The 8,291-nt window shown below is 44.5% G+C and overlaps 1 protein-coding gene across 1 annotated transcript in view; it reads right to left on the reverse strand.

Moving 5' to 3' along the window:
* LOC131259979 (protein kinase C, brain isozyme) overlaps positions 1-1,076 on the reverse strand; it is a 67,333-nt gene extending 66,257 nt beyond the window's left edge. Inside the window, exon 1 of the mRNA XM_058261599.1 lies at positions 824-1,076. The gene's annotated coding sequence lies outside the window, so the exon portion shown is untranslated. The remainder of the gene's footprint in view (positions 1-823) is intronic.
* Between the last annotated feature and the right edge of the window lie 7,215 nt (positions 1,077-8,291).

Below are 8,291 nucleotides of genomic sequence, written 5' to 3' on the forward strand. Positions count from 1 at the left end.
TGCTTGTTTGATTTTGTTTTTCTTCTTCGCGCGCTCATCTCGAACGCAGTAGCATGCTAACACATCCGGACGTTCGATATCGGTCACTAGCTTGTTTGCCTCCGTTTGGTGACTGCCAACGTAATGTTTCATTTCCGGAGCACCATTTCGCACCCCGTTTGATGGGTTTTGTTTACGTCCTCTTGGGCCTGCACCGAGCGAATGCAAAAGTCACGAATGGGGCCCTTCTCAAACGCGGGAATCTCCCCCCATCAGTTTTGACGTTTCCCGCACACTAGATGGAAAATTGATCCACGGCATCCCTGGCGACTTTCCAGGGTCTGGTCGTGGGACCAATAGTGCTGGTCGCCCGATAACATTTCCGTTTTCTGCACGTCCAAATCTGGCTCTCGCCGGATTGTGTGTATCGGCATCACTCGGATTCACTCTCGTACTCCATCTCGGAAGAGTTTTGCTTCTCGTTTCTTCCCCTTGCGAATGGACGATCGTGTTGTTTCGCTTTTCCGCCATCCGGCCAAATCCCACATCGTTTGACATTTGAAATGGAGATTTTTGGACGAACGACCAAGTTATTTCTCTCTAATGGTGGGGCCAACACCGTGCAGTCTTTGCTGGTGAAGTGGTTGCCTTGATTTATTTATCTGCCACTCGTTTGGTGGGGTTATTTGTTATTCAATTCAACACGGCTCAGCACAAACACACACACTAATACTGGCGCACGACTAGGTCAAAGTTTAATTTTGGATAGCCGAAACACAAAAGACAACATCTTAAAGGTGACCATCGCAAGGTCTCGGACACCGGGAATTCTCAGGGTCGTTACCGGATGAGGCTGCAAGCGCTCACACGTACACCGCGTATACCGCGTACACACCACACCACCAGGCTCCACCGCCCGACGTCGGCACACGTACGGCCCCACACAAACACACACACAGAGCCCGCCCTTGGGGCACCAACAGTGAAGTGCAAACGCGGAACAACGGTGAACCGGACGTACGTACTATGGCGGAAAACGCAGGCTCCAACACACAGAGAAGAACACACAGCACACGCTGACGGCTCTAGCGAGACACGTTCGAACCGAACGGCATTACAAATCAAAGTGAGCCGTGCGTTTCGACGACCGCAACCTGCTGCTGCTGCTCGATGGACGAGTTCGATTTTTGCAAACCGCACACACTTCAATCCGGAGAGCACACAAATGGTCGAAAGAGAGAGAGAAAGACAGAGGGGAGAAAGAGAATTTATCGGTTGGAGCACGCGATTCCGCGTAAAAACCCCCCCGCGAGAAGGGCAAAATACAATAGGATTACGGTTATGCGCGAGTTCGAAGAACTTCCTTTACCATTGAAGAGAGAGAGAGAGAGTGAGTAACGATTGTGACGTACCCGAGTCTCCCCAATTCTGTCTAGAACTGCATGAAAGGCTCCCCTTTTCTGAGGGGAAGTAGCAGACGCTCAGTAACTGCTCGAAACTGGGGAAGCTGCACACAAATGCAAACGTGTTCCACAGTTTAGAATTGAGGAAATAAAAATTAGACTTATTTGAAGAGAAAATATATTCACATCATTTTTTTTATGGAAATAGCTACAAAACGACAAAACTTGAACATGATTAAACAAAAAGAAGTAATTTTATGATAGTGACGTTCATTTTTAAGTCATTGCGGTTGGATTAACGTAACTGAACATGTCGTAAGCTTTGCAATAAAACTAAGTAATAGGTATCCTTCCTCCTCGTCACCTTTCCCGTGGGAAAGATATGCAACAATGTAAACAAATGCAACGAAGGAGAACAAACAATCCCGACAACAGATGCATACAGAAGGGCAACAAGTCCCTAGGGGTCGTTATCTTGCTCGAAAAACAAAAATGCAACGAAAAAAAATTAAAAACATGCACCAACAGATGCGCACGATTCGGCACACGGATGCTGTCCAATTAAAATCAATTCATCCACAAATCGAAACCGATCACGATCGACGACGCCGTGCGGCGATTTAATTAGTGAAAGGCGAGGTGCAGCGCATGGCATTCCGCTGGGAGCAGCCGCCGTCGACCAACATGGACGACAATAAAGGGGAATAAAATAAAAATACTAATAATTAAAAGTAAATAAACCCCACATGCCAACGGTGAACGAAGATTGATTATCTCATCATTAACTGTCGATAGGTGCGCACAGCGGGCAAAGGTAAGCAAAAACCGAAGCAACAGTGCAGCGCTTCGATCGTATCGGCGAGGTTTGATCAAGGTTCATGATAAAAAGTGGATGTCCAAAAAACGCCAAACATACACAGCAAGATGCCAGTGCCGGTGCGCCGTACGCATACATGCAGGGAAACATCCGCGCGCCGCACATTCGCGGGGAAAGATATTTTAAAATCAATCGTAACTTTACTCCACTCGACCGCACCGCAATCAAACATGGTGTTTTATTTTGTCATGTTTCCCACAACCCGCCATCTCACTTTCTGGCAGTGTTTCTTTCGCTGTTCGCGCACAACCGCGATTTCCGATTGCCAAACCAAACCTTTCCACCGTTCCCTTCCACAGCCGTGCCAACCAGTGTGCACGGAGCGTGAAACGTGCTAGTTTCCAGTTTTGCAGTGGATGCACTTTTTTTTCACTTCATCCAACCGCCGACCGAGCGCTCGCTTCCTTAACGCACCAACATCGCGTTATGATTGCACATAAAAGTACAGCTTCATCAGCGTCATTCATGTCAATTTTGATTTCATTTTTTCTGGTCATTTATTTTGTCGTTCTCGATATGTTTCTTTTTGCCGGCGATTTTTTTTTTCGTTTCCCCTCCTCACGCTCACACAGTCCCGCCATGGAATTATGCTCCACCGAGCGCCAAAGATGTAGCGTGGCAAATGACAGCCATAGTGAAGGATCGGGTTCGGGCGAACAGACAGACGGCCTTGCGGAACCTTTCGGAGACCCTGGTGGTTCTCCCTAGAGAGGTGCATGTGAGTTTTACTTCAATCAGGACACTGCTTGTGCATGTAGGACCTGGATTTTTATCAGTCAAATGTTGATCGTATAATTCTATCTCATAATTTCTTGATTACATACGTATTTTACAGAGCACTTGCTTTGATGTTTTTTTAACTAACACATTTATAACAAAAAAGGCATATATTTTTTCATATTTACAAAGTTAAGTTAGATATATAAAAAGTATTAAATTTACATCCTTTTTACGTTGAACAGTGCAATGTTAAACCCGTTTATCACATCATTCTACTTACATATTAGATCGTTAAACAATCTGTTACAAGCTATCCTACCACAAACTTGTAGAACAAATTGGAAATAATTCTTTAGTTTTCTGCTGTAATTTTCTTTCATTCGTCTGTTGATTCTATTTGGTTCAATTTTTCAAAAAACTTTTATCTTGTTTGATGCTATAATTACTTAAAACTACTCCTGTACTCCTTTGTAGTGTATGAAATTTAAAATGTAAACTCATCACTTATAATTTCCAAAGCTGATCTCAAAATTCCCATACTTATCATCATCGAACTGATCGCAAACGATCCGCAGGCCATCATATATGAATCGAAATGAATCTGGCAACCATGATGTCATATAAGCGAGAGCAACCACATACACACGGATGCGGCATCCAAAAGTGGCCGCGGCTACTCGAGTTCCCGCACCGTTCGACAACCAAGCCAGCATCTCCCAGCGTCCCAGCTACTTCCATTCCTCCCGTAAAACCCGAACGAAGCTGCCGGGCACGCTCACAGTAGCGGCAAATATGCCGCATCGTAATTGCGGCTTAATTCACTCCGTCGCCCGCCCATAGTTTCACCCTTTTTTTTCTACCGATCGCACCGATCAAACATCGATGCCCGACGATTCCGTTCCACCGCAAACTCCGTCGCGCGACACTGGGTTGATAATTTTGCAATGAAAAAAAATCGCTCCAGCGCCATAAACAGACAACGCACACACGGCAGGGCGGGGGGGGGGACCGGCGAAGAGGGTGACCGATTGCACGATCGGATCGGATAATTGGCGCTGATTGGTACCCGAACCAACTGGTGTCCATCTTCGGCAGGGAGAATCGCCCCGCAGCGTGGCTGCCCACCCCATGGAGGGTCCTCTTCTGACAGATGGACGCCAATTTCGCCGAACGCTTCGTCCCCAGCATCCTCCAACTGGCCCGACCAGCAGCTAGTGACGTTTTGTTTTGACAGACGCCACCAGCCGACACCGCAATGTGGTGTCCGATTGCATTCTTGCCTGTGGCGTCATGCCGTTAATATTTTGCTAGCGGAATACTTGAACTCCAGGAGGTGGATCCACCGCACATGCTGCTATATGCCCCATATTCGATGATGTATACGCAATGCGGAATTGATTCACTTTTTTACTGAATGAACCGCTTGATGTAAACAGTCGCAAGAGGAGTTTATACTAGCAAAAAATGGGTATGACGAAGTGGTACTCAGTAAGTAGAACATAGATTTAATTTCCCAAATGTTTGTCAGAGTCTGCACAGGAAGAAATGAAATAATTTACTCCAACCCTCCACCCTCTCTTTCCTCCAGCACTCTACTTCTTCCCGGAAATGCCCACTCGCTCCGTTCCTCCGGCTGACATCAAATCAATTACACGCACGATTTACTAACGCATGTTTCTCATCCGTAAGATTTTCGTAAACACGCAACACGCCAGCCTGGGGTCGTAAATCAAAAGGAAATAAAATAAACCAAATCAACACGCCGGGTTAATTGGGCCGGGGCAGCAGGCAGAGCGGGATGTTTCCCGTACGTTGGGGTTAATCTAGATTTTTTTTAATGAATGAATGAACTCCCGAACGCGTCGAGCGGATCTTAATCAAACGGAGTTTGGGTCATTTTGTTGACTGGGGTGACGTGAACTTTTCAATTAATCTGTTGGGCCCAGTTTAGGCTTATCAGGTAATTTTATTTTTATTTGAAAACAATAAAACATAGGAAAATGAATTTTCGTCTCCAATCAACGATGGAAACTATACAAATTCATTACCTGGTTTATCGTAAGTTTCCACCATTCTGTGCTAAGCAGCCTGTCTCGGAAACCTCGTTTTCATACGGCAACGCGAGAATACCTCAAATTCCAATGGCGCCATCCCTCGGCTTCCTTTTACCTCGATCTGTGTATAATCAGCCTTTGGAAGGGAGGCACGGCAAGTAAAAAAACAACACCTCGAGAATGCAGCCGAGGTCAGTGGAGCAGCAGGTCTTCCCGCACGGGCAGTAGCAGGAAAAAACAGCCACAGTGCAACCCGCCACCGTATGGTAACACGTGACCAGAACCGTGTCGGGGTGCGATTTTGTTTACATAATCACCGCAAACTCGTACTCTCGCACAAGGAAGCAGACGGCTGGAAAGTGAATCGGTGGAGGGAAGGCGGTTGAGCAAAAAAAAAAAGGAAAAGTCGAAGTGAAGAAGCGAAACCTGCAACTGCAACTTGCAAGTGGAAGTTGAGGTTAGGAAATACTGCACTCGTTGCATCGTTGAGCTTCACCATAGAATTGCACTGGCTGTCTTTAGTTGTTTTTTTGCAGTGATTGTTAATTAATTTGCGCAATTATCGGCTTCGCAGTTCCTAACGCGCAGTAAACGAATGCAGTGTGCCACTGTTTAACTGTGATTATTCGCAGTTTTATTTTTAACGCATTTTTCACATGACGAATGAAGCAAGAATATAAGTTACACATCGATGTTTACTCATTTGCACAAACGAGAATTTAGTATTTTGCGCTGAAGTCAGCGATAGAGTTATGAGATTCAAACAAAGAACAACCTTTTTCTTGATTCTACCATCAAAGTTGTTATTTGTTTTGTGGATGACTGACCCCCGAAAGGCAAACAAAAGGAAACCAGTTTTTCTTGCGCTATCTTGAATCGCGGTATTTAACCCTTGAGATTACTTGAATCCTGAAACCCTCTTATATATAGCACAATTGATTATTTGAAAAAACAAATGCGTTATCATATCTTGCAAATTTAAATACTCGATTCGTTTGATCAAAAGAAAACACAATACATCCATTTAGAATCTACATACTATTAATTTCGAAACAACCTACTCCCTCGAGGGTTGGCTTAGGATTTTTTTCCTCCTAAAACAGAGAACAAAACTGCTGCACCTTTCGAAAAGACTGTCCATCATAACCTGTCGACAGTGTTGGGCCGTGTTTCACCTTAAACCAAAAAAAAGGAAGAGTCAACACAAACGGTAATTCAATTTGTGTGGTATTTTGCCGTAACGTTTGTGAGGTGTGTATGAGCATGTAGAAACCATTTGCAAAACATATGTTTCTTCTTTGCTGCTACAATGTTTTCATTGATAATTTAATTCGTTTGAAGAATCACTGAGGACTGTTGGAAGAAAAAAAAAATTCTTCACACCAACAAGTTGATACATGTAGAATTCGGATAAGTCAAACTCCCAGAGGGTGGCATACCCTTCTCATGAAGTTGCTATATACGTTTTTTTTCCTGATTCCTCGCTGAAAACTAAGGAATTCAAACTGATAAAATAATTCCCCGTTACGGGTTACGACCGTTAGTGAGAGTCGAATAACGGTCGCTCACTCTACTGCTTTTAAAAAGGGGGGGATACAGTAGAGCAGGATAGCCAGTACTGCTCGAAATGGAGACTACTCGAAATTAGGTGGGGCTAACATGCATCAGAAGTTGGAGTGCGATTGTTTGAATCCGCTCGCATGCGTCGAGCGAGATGTTTGAGCATAAAACATAAGCAAAGGACGGGGTTAGGATGCGGACGTGTCCTATTCCTTCGGTCAACACGTGAGGAAATCGATCGAAAATTGCATCCTTCTGTTGTTTGGATACATTCCGGTTATTTTAGTAGCCGTGAAAACATCCTTCGTTTTCCGCCAGAGCTCTGCATGGCTAATCGTTTTAATTGGATTGGGATAAACAATGAAAATTGTACCATGGGAAAACTGTTATTCATTTATATATAATGGCCTCCCTAGATGGAAATATCAGTGTGAATCTGTTGAAAGTTTCATTAAAATCATTTAAAAAACCTGAATATAATAGTTTAAAAACATTCTTAAATTGAAATAAGTCGGGAAAAACTATCTCTCACTTTGGTAAATTTAAAACAGATGAAATGGAATCCTGAGCAACAATTTGATACGCAGTCCTCCTTGTCGCCACTTGTTGGAGAACATACAATTTATCGACCGCGCACTTCGAAACATTCATGCATACACACAAACACGTACGCAAAAAACAACCAAAAGAAAACAATTCAACCCGAACAACCCAAACCGCCGTGCAAGTGCAACAAGTTTTCGCGTGTCGTACCGTCATCGTAATCGCGTCCGCAAAAGGACGTCACCGGCGGAGCAGTGTGAATAAGTGTCGAAAATGTCTTGCTACGATGGCAAAAGGAAGGAAAACCCGATCCCTGCCCGGCCTGCCGATCGGTTTGATAACGGATTGAATGGGGAAAACAATAGCAAACACGGACACTTTTCGAGGCGGAAACACGAACCCGCCGGTTCAGGTGCGCCACGGAAGGGGTACGATGAATTATGTACTCGCATTATGTCAATTTATGTTAACGCCCGTGAGACAGCAAGGGGGGTTGGAGTTTCTTTTCCAACCCCCGGAAACGGCCCGGTTTAGCCGCCGTAAGGTTCGGGAGAGTAGTTCGGCACACAGAGATTTGAGGGAAAGAGGTCCTCGTGTTTGTGGTTCGCATTATAACAACATTATTATTATCATTTTATTATCATCTTGTTCTCATCGCAGAAACAGCTTCTGGCTGACTTCGGTTCCACCTTTAAGGAGAACGTGTGTAGGATTTGTGTTGGTAGACTGTAAAGTAGCGTTTACATATCGATTTCCTTTCAGTATTACATTAATGAGGGTCTTTTGATCGCACTTATTAGAAGGGGGTTGTTGTTTTCGTTTCAAATTAATTCTCATTCACACTTTAATATCTTTATTTCTTGCACTCTCTCTCTCTCACTCGCTATCATTCGATTCTTATCGCACGCGCACGTGTGAATGCTGGGGCACAGCATCCGCTGATGGTCGGGTCTCGAATCTTGACTCGGTAAAGACGCTTCGCAAAACGAAACGCTCACAACCTTTGTTGACGAAGAATGGTACGATTTCCTAATCCTGCCTATATTATATGCCTAAACCGGTCCTCCGGCGGGGGAGTGGCGTCCGGCAATGCGGTCCTATGGCCTAGTAGTGGTAGTATGTTCTCAAATCAGTAGTAGCTAGGCAAATATTTAC

This window comes from Anopheles coustani, chromosome 3 (assembly GCF_943734705.1).
Source record: "Anopheles coustani chromosome 3, idAnoCousDA_361_x.2, whole genome shotgun sequence".
Lineage (NCBI taxonomy): Eukaryota > Metazoa > Arthropoda > Insecta > Diptera > Culicidae > Anopheles > Anopheles coustani.